The sequence below is a fragment of the Apium graveolens genome, chromosome 2 (assembly GCF_009905375.1).
Source record: "Apium graveolens cultivar Ventura chromosome 2, ASM990537v1, whole genome shotgun sequence".
Taxonomy (NCBI): Eukaryota; Viridiplantae; Streptophyta; class Magnoliopsida; order Apiales; family Apiaceae; genus Apium; species Apium graveolens.
Window position 1 is genome coordinate 85,660,880 of NC_133648.1, and position 13,663 is coordinate 85,674,542.

Consider the following 13,663-nt stretch of genomic DNA (forward strand, 5'->3'; position numbering starts at 1 on the left):
TCTGATACCAATTGTTAGGTCCCAATTTGTTTGTAGAAGGGGGGGTTGAATGCAAACAATACCGTTTAATCGAATAAAATGCGGAATAAAATTGTGAAACAAAATTCAAGTTAAATAAAACTTTTATTAAACTTGAAAGGTGTTACAACTACGGTATCGGTTACAAGGGATTAATCTCAAATCAATTATTACAAATCTAGAATAAATTCGACATGAACTTTTTCTATTTTTGTAATTAAAAGATCAAATGCTAAATGCGATTTGAGATTAAGTTCTAGGGATTTTAATCCGCTAGATTGATACACAAGAACAAGATAAGTGTTTCTAGTTGATTGGATTTAACTTTACAATCTAGAAATTGATCTTGAAGTTGCAGATGAGATGAAATATTTTTCTGCTCCTTTTTCTTTTGTTCTTGAGTTTTTGTTCTGTTTGATTGATGGTGAAATAATAATCTTCTGCTCCTTTTTATCAAACAGCCGAATGTAAACATGTACTGGCATGACAATCTTCTTTGGCAAGCAAGACTTTCGGTATGACAAAATTTACAACTAGCAAGACAATTAAAATGAGCTAGCAAGACTTTCGGTATGACTATTGATTGTCATACCAATTGTCATATTAGTTCAAATAAATTGTCTTGCTGAATTAATAACAGATTTTAATCTAAACAGAAATTCTAATAAGACAATTAAATGTATTGGCATGACTTTCGGTATGACTATCAATTGTCATACCGATTGTCATACTAGTTCAAATGAATTGTCTTGCTGAATTTAAGCAGATTTTAAACCAATTAAAATCTTGTAAATCCTTAATATTAATTCTAAATTAATTAATCAATTTAATTCAATTAATCAATAAATTAATCTTTGCAGATATAATTTATTTTCTTAATTAAATTATATGACTTAATTAATTAATAGAGAATTAATACTAACCCTGAGCAGCATCTATTCTTCTGACAATCTTCTGAAAGTCACTGAGACTTATGAATCAATTCCGCCACTTCAATGCTGACACTCGATGTACTGTCTGGTTCATGAGTGACTAACTTCCGTGACGTTTCTTCATGTCTTGACTTTGATATTCTGATTGAATCCTTGTAATAAATGATACCCTGACGAGATCTCTGTCACTTGATTAAATCCACGATCTTGATTTATATCACTGAGGCATGATCAAATTCTTGAACTTCTTCCAGTGAATCTTCAAGTCTGCAGATGAACAATGTTTCTTTATTCTTTGACAGATGTTACATTGTGAGATCTCTCTGACGATTGATCCACTATTTACTTATTACATTCTTATTTGAGTTGAGTTAAATACTCGAATAAACGAGTAGGCTATGACATATGCCTTTCAACAAGGTTCATCTACAGACTTGAGGAGGTAATTCACTGGAAGAAGTTCAAGAAGTTGATCATGCCTCAGTGATATAAATCAAGATCGTGGATTTAATCAAGTGACAGAGATCTCGTCAGAGTATCATTAATTACAAGGATTTAATCTGAAGAAAATCAAAGCGTCAAAGTCAAGACATGAAGAAACGTCACGGAAGTTAGTCACTCATGAACCAGACAGTACATCGAGTGTCAACGTTGAAGTGGCGGAATTGATTCATAATTCTCAGTGATTTTCAGAAGATATTCAGAAGAATGGATGCTGCTCAGGGTTAGTATTAATTCTCTATTAATTAATTAAGTCATATAATTTAATTAAGTAAATAAATTATATCTGCAAAGATTAATTTATTGATTAATTAAATTAATTGATTAATTAATTCAGAATTAATTTTAGGAATTTTCAGAAGTTTAATTGGATTAAATTCAATCTTAAATCAGCAAGACAATTGAAAATGAACTAGCATGACAATCTGGATTGTCATACCGATTGTCATGCCAGTTCAAAAGATTGTCCTACCGATAGTCATGCCAGTTCAAAAGATTGTCCTACCGATAGTCATGCTGGTTCAAACGATTGTCTTGCTAGCTCAAAAGGATAGTCTCACCGATTGTCATACAAGCTTAAAGGATTGTCATTCCAATTCAATTAATTCGGCTGTTGATAAATAGAAGCAGAAGTCATTCAACTTAAAAACATCTCAATCATACAGAACACATTCAAGAACAAAGAAAAGAAAGCAGCCGCCTTGAAATATTTTATTTTCTTCTCTGCTTACATCAAGATCAAAATTCTAGTTTGTTATTGTTAAATCCAAACCACTAGAATTATTTATCGTGTTCTTGTGTAACAATCTAGCGGATCAAAATCCCTAGAACTTAATCTCAAATCGCGTTTAGCATTTGATTCTAATTATTGCAAAAATAGAAAAAGTTCATGTCGAATTTATTCTAGATTTGTGATAATTGATTTGAGATTAATACCTTGTAATCGATACAGTTGTTGTAACACCTTTCAAGTTTAATAATATTTTTATTTAACTTGAATTTTGTTTCACATTTTTTATTCCGCATTTATTCGATTATTTGGTAACGTTTGTATTCAACCCCCCCTTCTACAAACACATTGGGACCTAACAGAGTTTTTGACCAACCCATGGATGTTAACATGATAGATGAGTTAGTTGATAATGAAACCATGAATGTTGATGATGTCCTTAGCTTTGGTCAAGATTGGGATGATACTAGTTATAACAATGAGGTCATTGAAATGTTAGAATCCACCATTCCTAGTTCCAACCAAGAGTTAGAACCTTTTCCTTTGCTACTTTTTGAAGCTAGTGAATCATTTGAGGCAAGTCCACCAGAATTAGAACTCAAACCTCTTCCCGAAACTCTTAAGTATATGTTTCTAGGTCCTTCTAAGTCTCTTCCAGTCATAATTGCATCTAATTTAACACCTACTCAAGAGGAAGAACTCTTATATGTACTTAGAGAGTGTAAGGAAGCTATAGGGTCGAGTATATCTGACATCAAGGGAATCAGCCATGCCATTGTCCAACAAAGGATTCACTTAGTTGATGATGCTAAACCGGTTAGAGAGCCACACAGGAGGTTAAACCCGACTCTTAAGGAAGTTTTTAGAAAAGAAATCCTTAAATGTCTAGATAATGGAATCATCTATCCTATATATGATAGTTCATGGGTCAGTCATGTTCAAGTAGTGCCTAAAAAGTCAGGGATCACTGTCATTGTCAATGAGGATGATGAACTAGTTCCAACTTATGTTTAGTCTGGTTGGAGAATGTGTATTGATTATAGGAAACTTAATGCTGTCACTAGGAAAGATCATTTTCCTATACCCTTCATTGATCAAATGTTAGAAAGGTTAGCAGGGCACTCATACTACTGTTTCATAGATGGTTTTCCTGGCTATTTCCAAATTCCCATTGCTCCTGAGGATCAAGAAAAAACCACTTTCACATGTTCTTTTGGAACCTTTGCCTACAGTCGCTTAGCTTTTGGTCTCACTACTACCTCTGCCACCTTTCAAAGATGTATGCTGAGCATTTTCTCTAATATGGTAGGAGACTTCCTTGAAATCTTTATATATGACTGTTCCATTTTTTGTTCCTCTTTTCATCAGTGTCTTAATTATCTTGAATTAATTTTAAAACGATGGTAAGAAACAAACCTTGTTCTTAATTGGGAAAAGTGTCATTTCATGGCTAAAGAGGGAATTGTTCTTGGTCATAAAATTTCATCAATGGGAATTGAAGTTGATAAAGCTAAAATTGATCTTATTTCTAATCTATCTCCACCAAAATCTGTCAAAGAAATATGTTTATTTTTAGGACATGCTAGTTTTTATAGGTGTTTTATTCAGGATTTTAGAAAAAAGGCTAGACCGTTGACCAATATTCTTTCTAAAGACTTAAAATTTGAGTTCTCTAATGAATGTCTTCAATCTTTTTTAGCGACCCGACTTCGACCTGTTTCCCTGAATTTAAAACCCGACTTTGATCCAAAAGTCCCCAAAACTAATTTAAAATCCCTGTTTCTGTAGTTTCCTTTTAAAACAAAATCAAAATTCATTTTCTATTTTCTAAAAATCATTTCTTTTAATTCTAAAATTCATTTAGTTATTATTTTTAAATTCTAAAAAAATTATTTAGTTAATTATTTTAAATTACAAAAATTATTTTATTTTATTATTTTCAAAAATAAAAAAATTGATTTAATTATTTATAATTAATTTTAAGTAATTATTTTTAGATTTAATTAATTGATAATTCACTTATTCAATTAATTTTATTTAAAAATACTTAAATAAAATATAAGATTTATAATTAATTCAAATAATTCCTAAAAATTATTTTTAACTTTTAAAAATTAAGAATGTTTTGCTACAAAATTTCTAGGATCTTTGTTGTTAAAGAGCTTAGCTTCTTTCTTGAGAGAATACAAGATATTTCTTATCTTAATTATTTCTTCTAACAAAGGACTAGTGTTAATTTTATATGATAGTTAACTATTAGTTTACACAGTGTATAATAAGAGATGCTATTCACTTTAGTAAACTGCCACTAATCATTCCATTTTAGGAAAAGCATATCTTCCATTTCTGGCTTAGCATATCTTTGCATACTATGTTAACTTTGATCTTCCTTTATCAGTTAATCTTCACCCTTGATCTTGCACGCCTCAAGATGCCTTTTGTAGACTTGTCAATCCAACTGATTGGATTGTTTGTTGATTGTTAATCTTGGATATTGAACTGGTCTGCATTTTGTACTTTGAGTTTTACCTCGAGATCTCCAGTTTGGTATATAGAGAACTTGACATCTCGATAAGTATATTGGCTTATCGAGTTCTCTCATTTCTCTATAGTTGTTTTGACTTGTAGAGGTCTCTGAGTTCTCTATAAGAGAATTTAGCTTGTCGAGATCTCTCCACTTCCTGTCTTCACTTTCGTTTATAGATATCTCTGAGTTCTCTAGTGACTAATTGACTTGTCTATAACTTAGAGCTCTCTAGTGATATTTGACTTATCGATAACTCAGAGTTCTCTAGTGATTTTTGACTTGCGATAACTCAGAGTTCTCTAGTGATTTTGACTTGTCGATAACTCAGAGTTCTGTATTAATTTTTGACTTGTCGATAACTCAGAGTTCTCTAGTGAAGAAATGACTTGTCGATATCTCCAATCTTCATGTCTTCAATTTGGCTTATCGATATCTTAGAGTTCTCTAGTAGCTTTCCTGACTTCTCCATAAGTCATTCTGGAGTTCTCGAATGACTTCTCTATAACACTAAATCTGTGACTTGTAGAGATCTTGACTTGGAACACTTTTCTCAAAACATATTTATTCAACTTCAAGCTTCTTCATAATTCTCCTGAGGCATGATCTTCTTAATCTTCTTCCAGATAGAATTCTTAGGCATGATATTGTTCAAAGAAAAAGACTCCAGTCTGCTCTTTGATATTTTTACAGACTTTAATGTTACAATATAAAATACAAACTAAGATTACAATATAACTTACTTAGGGTTGTCAATTTGATTTAGTCTTGTTATTGTACAGGCATGTCTTGCACAACAATCTCCCCCAATTTGTGAGAAGATTGCTTAACACAAATTCATGCATGTTAACAAGACTAACCCCAAGTTATAATGGAAAATAAAACTAATATAAAAATTGACACAATTACAGCAATTATACATTAGATGATTTCTTGAGTTTAAATAATTACAAGCATCAGACAAAGACCGGAACTTTTGATTCTTCTCTAATGAGGTCCTTTATATATACAAGAATTTCAAGTTCCTCTATGATTGGAGTCCCTGTTAGAGCTTCTATCAGTTTGAGTCTGTCTTGCTTTGGATAACCATCTAACATTTCAATTCTGAATTTTGAAAATGAGCTAGCTTTTACATTTAGAAATCTTCCATCTTTGGAGATTCTGCTCATCTCTTTTGCTTTGAGTTCTTCTGAACTTTTAATATACATTTCAATCTCCTCATCATACTTCCTCTTTTTCTCCTCATATTTTGCTTTACTCCTTGCTCTTCTTTCCTCCCTTGCAATCAACCATTCAGCTAGAATATATCTCCATGCTCTTGTATCAGTATCGTATCCTTCAGCAAACTTATCACTCTCTTGATTTCTGTTGGAGAGAGAGTTTCCATCAAATTGGTGCCAAGAAAAGTGAAGGACCCATCTTGAAAGTAGATTCTTACTTCTCTTAGAATTACAACCCAGACTCTAATTATTTCCTCAGCTAGTTGTTGGAAATAATATTCATCTGAGATGCACCAATTTAAAGGTAGAAAATCATTTTGCTTGAAATAATTCAAGATGGCCCTTTCAGTGACTTTCACTTTTTTCAGTAGGCTTGGCTTTCTTAGGATTTCTCCCAACATATTTGTAGTTGACTTTGAGTGATGGCTTTGCAGAAGGTAGGTTTGTGATTTTCTTGAGAGATGTTTGGCTTGTGGTGATTGGTATCTTCAGTAAGGTGTTAGCAGTTTGCTTGTATATGAATTTGGGCTTAGAGGTTTGAGGTGGTTTGATGTTTGAGATTGTTGGCTTTGAAGGTTGAGCTTGAGATGTTTGGATTTTTAGGGTTTGTTGTGGTTTTGAGCCATCATGCCTTTGTTTGCTTCTCCTTTCTCCTCTCATTTTCTTGTCACCATCCTTTTTCTCATCCTCCTTTTTCTCTTCTTGACTCTTGTCCTTGCTGCCAGTTTCTTTAGAAGAATGACTTGGATTTGAGCTAGAAGGCTTTTGTTTATCATCCTTCTGCTCATCATCATCCCTGTCTTTTCTTAAATTGTATTGAGTATTTGGCAGTTGGTGTCAGCATTTACAAGATATATGTCCAAGATTTGTATCATCTCCACATCTTCATGCTTCTTGTTCCTTTTGTACTTTAGATCAGACTGTAAAGTCATGATCAACCTTATATTTGATCTAACACAGTGTTTAGGAACAAAGAGATGTTTGGCTTGTTTGGTTGTTGGACAGACATAGACTACTCCTTTGTTTGGATATAGATAGGCTTCATGAAAAGCTGCTATATGTGCCTTTTTGAGCTCATAGAGAAGTTCAGTGTCTTCTGGAATAACTGGATTCACTCTATCAATCATCACATCCAATTCAGATTCTTTTAAAGTTTGAAGATTTGTAAGAGTCACCTGAAGACACATGTCCACACCACCATCATTAATGTTCACAAAAATCCTTTTCTCCAAAAAGTTATCAATTTTCACAACCACTGCCCTTATGAAGTTGATGTTCTTGGCCAAAGCTTTCTTGTAGGTCACATAATTGTTTTGAAGAGACTCTCTAAGTACTGCAAGAAGTTTACTAAATTCCTGGTCTTGATTGGGTCCTTCTGCAGCCTTTTGAAGTCTTTCTTTTCCAATATCAATTTGAGCACTTGAGCTTTGACCAACCTGAATAGGCTCTTTAGATTTAGTTTTAGCATCCCTGATTGTTGAATCCTAGCATCAATCTCCCCCTTAGTCTTGGTGACAGGCATGAGTAGGGGAGTTGGTAATTTTGGCCTTATTTGTTTAGGTAGAGAGGGCAATGGTATATTGAGCTTCCCCATAATGACCCCCAAAGCAACATAATTCTGCATTTGGAGATGCTTGTAAGAGTCCACCAGGGTCTGAATATCTGATTGTTGACTTTTGACTAGAGAAGTCAAGGCTTGAACTTGAGCATTTAGAGAGACATTGGAGGTCTGCAAGTCTGAGACTTGTTGTTGAAGAGATTGGATTTGAAGATTTGTAGAGGTTGAGAGAGGCTGGTGTGAACTTGTGGAAGTTAAGCACCCAAAAGTTGCTTCCACAGCTTGTTTGATGCCATCCATAAGTAATGCAGAAGGCTCATATCTTGATTGGTGAAGCTAGTCCAGCTTGATCTTGGCATCATTTGAATTAGTGATTTATTGTTGGACCACTTCATGAAGAGCAATGAAGGATTGTTTGAGATTTTTGACCTCCTTTTCAATAATAGTTAGATTTATCCTTGCCATTTGATCAGCAAAATGTTTGAATTTAGAAGTGATCTTGACTTGTGATGGTATGATCTCATCCATCTTCTCTTTCACCAGTTTCCTAATTTTGTCTTTATGACCAACCATCTTGAGTTCTAGTGCTTTTTCAAAGAGGTGGAAAGCTTTTAGTTGAGCCTTGGAAACCTCATTAATGGCATCATAAACTTCACTAGGAGTCAGTGCTTTAGCATTGCTGCCCAAAATTGTCAGATAATCTTCCCTGAAGTTAGCTAGAATACCCTCCATCTCCAGATTGTAGTCCTTGTTCAGCCAAGCATCACAGTTGCCATCCTGTTCAGCTTCATTAACAGTTTTGTCTTGTTGTTCTTGGACATCTGTTTGATAGGAGAGCATAATGGCTTGATAGTCTTGGTTAGACATATCAGATGTCAGCAACTGTTGAGAAATTTGGGGAAGTCCTGCAAGCTGATCCACCCTGAACTCTTCAAGATTTGATTAAGGTGGAAAGATTTGATTAAGCTGATCCACCCTGAACTCTTCAAGATTTGTTCTAGTGCTTTTTCAAAGAGGTGGAAAGCTTTTAGTTGAGCCTTGGAAACCTCATTAATGGCATCATAAACTTCACTAGGAGTCAGTGCTTTAGCATTGCTGCCCAAAATTGTCAGATAATCTTCCCTGACATTAGCTAGAATACCCTCCATCTCCAGATTGTAGTCCTTGTTCATCCAAGTATCACAGTTGCCATCCTGTTCAGCTTCATTAACAATTTTGTCTTGTTGTTCTTGGACATCTGTTTGATAGGAGAGCATAATGGCTTGATAGTCCTGGTTAGACATATCAGATGTCAGTAACTGTTGAGAAATTTGGGCAAGTCCTGCAAGCTGATCCACCCTGAACTCTTCAAGATTTGATTAAGGTGCAGCTTATTGGAGCCAGTTGGAGACAATATGTGGTTTTTGAGGTTGTGAGGTTGGTGGTTGTTGTGATGGATTATAACCACCAGTGACAGAAGTCATATTTTTACTGACAGATTGCTCTGTGTTTATGATAAGTTGTTATTCCACACTAGTTGTGGGAACCTCCAATAGAATTAGAGGGGATTTGACTGTTATATTGTCATGCGCACAAGTCTCAAACCCTTGTGCTTCTTGCAAAGCACTGTCACATGAATGTGATAAACTTGCCTCTCCCATAGCAGGGTCATTGGCAATTGTACTCCCGACTTCAATTGTCAAGGCAATCTCAGCCAGGGTTTTGAGGGGAGTTGTTCCTACACGCGGAACCTTCAATTGAATTGGAGAGAATTTAGATATCTCCCCCTCAGGAGTAGTACCCTCAAACCTAACAGCCTGTGAAGGCTGATTTGTACATGAAGGTGCATTTGTAACATCCATGGGGTCTTTAGTGAAAACTGATGAATCCCCATGGTTTTGATGGTGTCATCAAGGTCTACCCCAGCTAGTAACCTCTCACCATCTGATTGTAGTGTATGGGTGATGAGCAAGGTTTTTTTTAACCAAGTCACTTGATTGAACTTGCACTTGAGGAATAGATTCAAGTGTTGTATGTGAAGAAGAAATTTGTGAGATTAAGATTTGTTGTTCAGAAGTGAGTGTTAGCAGCTCCCCCTGAATGGATGAGGGAGCTTCAATAGATATGCTCTCACTGTGTGTGTCATCCTTATTTCTTCTACCATACACTTGAATATGATCAAGTGTTGGTTGTGCAGACTCTTCACAAGGTGCATTGGGGAGAATGCTCTTTTCAATAGACAACCATGTTGAGAGGATGTATCTAGAGTCTATTTTGTCCCCATTTTTACAACTGCATCCTTTTGGGAGGATATATAGGTGGTTTGAGTGGTCAGCTCAGATTTCTTAGCATCTTTGTCCTTTTGACTAATGGTGACTCAGCATCTGTTTGTTCCTCACCACTCTCATTCATAACAGTTAAGGTTATCTCCTTTCTCTTCTTTTTAATCACTTCATCCTTTTGGAAGGATGAATTGGTTGGTTTCCTAGCTGCTAATAGTTGTGAAGAAATGGTTTCAGCCTGGGAAGGTCCCTGTTGGTTTTCCTGTATTTATGCTTCTACCGGTTCAGGAACCAAAGTTGTGCTAGCTTGTACATTTGATCTCATATCAGACAATGGGTAAGGGTAAGTCCTAAACTTTTTCATCATGAATGGTGTAATTCTCAGACTTACATTTACCTTGTTCTTTGTAGTTAGTGAACCAAATTTTATTTTGGACATTTGTTTACAACTGCCTATTTTAGTGCTATCTATACATTCAACAAATGTATGTCTGTTACTTTATGACTTGAAGTAGACATAATGAATCTGGGAAAGAAAATTTCCTTATCTCTAGCAGATTCGGGCATGGTCAGCCTGGTTGCAATTTCTTCCAGGATCAATAGACCAACATTCAAGTATCTGTTATGGGCTATTGAGTACACCAACTTCTGCACCACACTTGAAATGTTGTCATACCCTATCTTCCTGCATGTGAAGTCCCTCACTACATAATCAAATATAAAGGACCATTCATTCCTTAAGTTTTTTCTGTTCAAGCTTGAAAAGTTGATTCTTCCACCATAGTTGATGAAATCCATGAACTCAGTCAGTTTATCCTGGGTTGGCACCTCCACTAAGTTTGTAGTTGGTAGACTCAAAGCTATATTCACATCTTGTTTATTGAACTATATCTGTTGGCCTCCAATTGTGCAAGTTACCACCAAAGATACAGAGTTATTATTCATAACAGTCCTTACCATAGCTGTTGTCCAAAACTCATACAGAACATCCAAGTACAGGACTGGGTTAGCAGTTAAAGCTCCTGTAATGTAAGATTCAGACAAGAATTTCACAAACCCCTTGAAACTATCAGGGGCTTGGTTAGCATCAATAAAAGCTAGGTAATTGGTTCCTTTTTTTGGGATAGTAGCTCTAACAATATTGAGTTCCACTGTTATTTAGTGAGAGTGAATGGGTAAGAAAAATTAGTGAGAAATGAGTTGAAACGAGAGAGAAATCGGTTTTGGATTGAAAAGCTAGGTCACTTGAGTTCTCGAAGGTGTAAGTATGTAAATGTAACGAGATGTCTGGGTATTTATAGTAAAAGAAAATGACTTGTCGAGAAGTCAAGAATAGACGTTTGGAAATAAGTCATTTTATTTATTCTTGTAGAGAACTAAAAATAACTTTATCAGGATGTCAAATAAATACCCAGTTTGTCCAAAGTAGACTGAATTGCTTCCAATTTTTATTTGAATAAATTCAAAGTAAAATCAGAATAATTTTGCCAATAGTATTTTACAAAAATAATTTATTGAATTAAATTATTTTAGTTCTGAGTTATCTATAAGTCTAAAAAGATACTTGTAGCGTACTCTGTAAGTTTAAACTTGTAGAGAACTCTATAATGACTTATCGATAAGTCATAATAAAGCTTATCGAGAAGTCACTCGAGAAGTCAGTAAATTGACTTATCGAGAACTCACCCGAGAAGTCTTGAAAATGACTTGTCGATAAGTCAGTTAGACCTATCGAGAACTCAGTTCTCTATATACTTTTGATCAATAGCTGAATTTTTGTTTTTGAAATATAAATATGCAGAGATTTCTGAAATATATGTAATTCATATTTCAGTTAATTTCCAATTAAATCAAATTAATTTTGATTTACTAGAAATTAATCTGCTGCAAACATTAGTTGAGTTCTTGCCTTAGGATGAAGAATTAAGCATTCCAATTTCACCTACAAGTCTAGTGAAAGTTGCTTCATCCAAAGGTTTAATAAATATATCAGCTAATTGTTTTTCTGTTGGAACAAAAATGAGCTCAATGGTACCATTTGTAGCATGTTTACTAATAAAATGATACCTTACATCAATGTGCTTTGTTCTAGAATGATTAACTAGATTAGCCACTATAGATATAACACTAGTATTGTCACACATAATTGAAATTTTGTGTAACATTAGGCCATAGTCCATTAGATGATTTCTAATCCAAAACACTTGAGCACAACAACTTCCTACAGCTATGTATTCAGCCTCAGTTGTAGAAGTTGACACAGATTGTTGTTTCTTGCTAAACCAGGATACAAGTCTTTGTCCAAGAAATTGACAGCTTCCACTAGTACTCTTTATGTCAACCCTGCATCCAGCTGAATCTACATCAATGTAGCCAACAGCTTCAAAACCAGTTCCCTTAGGATACTATAATCCCAAGTTTGGAGTTCCCTTCAAATATCTGAAAATCCTCTTTACAGCCATCAAATGTGATTTTTTTGGATTGACTTGAAATCTTGTATAGAGACATATAGCAAACATGATGTCTGGTCTACTTGCAGTTAAGTAAAGCAGTTATCTAATCATCCCTCTATAACTTGAAATATCTATACCTTTGCCCTTTTTTTATCTTCATCCAACTTTGTTGCTGTGACATAGGTGTAGATGCAGGTGAACAATCAACCATACCAAACCTTTTCAATAAATCTTTGACATACTTAGTTTGGATGATGAAGATTCCATCACTTCTTTGACTGACTTGAAGTCCAAGAAAGTAACTTAATTCCCCCATCATACTCATTTCATATTCACTCTGCATAAGCCTTGAGAATCTTTGGCAAAGCTTTTCATTTGTAGAACCAAAGATGATATCATCCACATAAATCCGAACTAGGATCATATCATCATCATGCTTCTTATAGAAGAGAGTCTTGTCTATAGTGCCTCTAGTAAAACCATGTTTAAGTAAAAAATCTGACAATGTATCATACCAAGCTCTAGGTGCCTGCATTAGTCCATATAGAGCCTTGAGTAACTTGTTCCCAAAATCTTGAAATTTTGGATCTTCAAAGCCAGGTGGCTGTTGCACATAAACTTCTTCTTCTAGCTCACCATTTCAGAAGATACTCTTGACATCCATTTGATACACTTTGAAATTTGAATGTGCAACAAATGCTAGAAAAATTCTTATTACCTCAAGTCTTGCAACTGGAGCAAAAGTTTCATCATAATCAATTTCTTCTTCCTATGAGTAGCCTTTTGCAACCAACCTTGCCTTGTTTCTTGTAACTATACCATTTTCATCTATCTTGTTCATGAACACCCATTTTATTCCAATTACACTTCTGTTCTTTGGTGCGGGAACTAACTCCCAAACTTTGTTTCTTTCAAACTGATTCAGTTCTTCCTGCATGGCAGATATCCAATCAGGATCCATCAGAGCTTCTTCAATTTTCTTAGGCTCTATTTGAGACAGAAAGCATGCATGTAGGCACTCATTAACAGTTGCAATTCTAGTTCTCACACCAGCAATTGGATCACCAATAATTGCTTCTCTAGTATGACTTCTATCCCACTTCTTTGTGTGAGTTTGTTGACTTGTGCCTTTATCATTTTCTTCATCATTGGTATAACTTGTAGATCCTTCTTCTCTTTCTCCCCCTGAGTTTGTGCTATCAAACTCAGGTATTAGAGATGAGCTTCCATTACCATGATTTTCTTGTTCAGTAATCTCTTCATTCATCATCTGTTGTGCATTGACTTCATCTTCTTCATCAGAATCACTATTAATATTGAGGTTTTCAAATGTAAGGACTTTAGCTTCATTATCATCAAGGCATTCCAAGCCTGGACACTTGTCATCATCAAAAGTCACATATGTGCTTTCCATGATCTTCTTTTGATCAATTACATAGACCCTGTAGGAAGTTCTTTCCAATGAA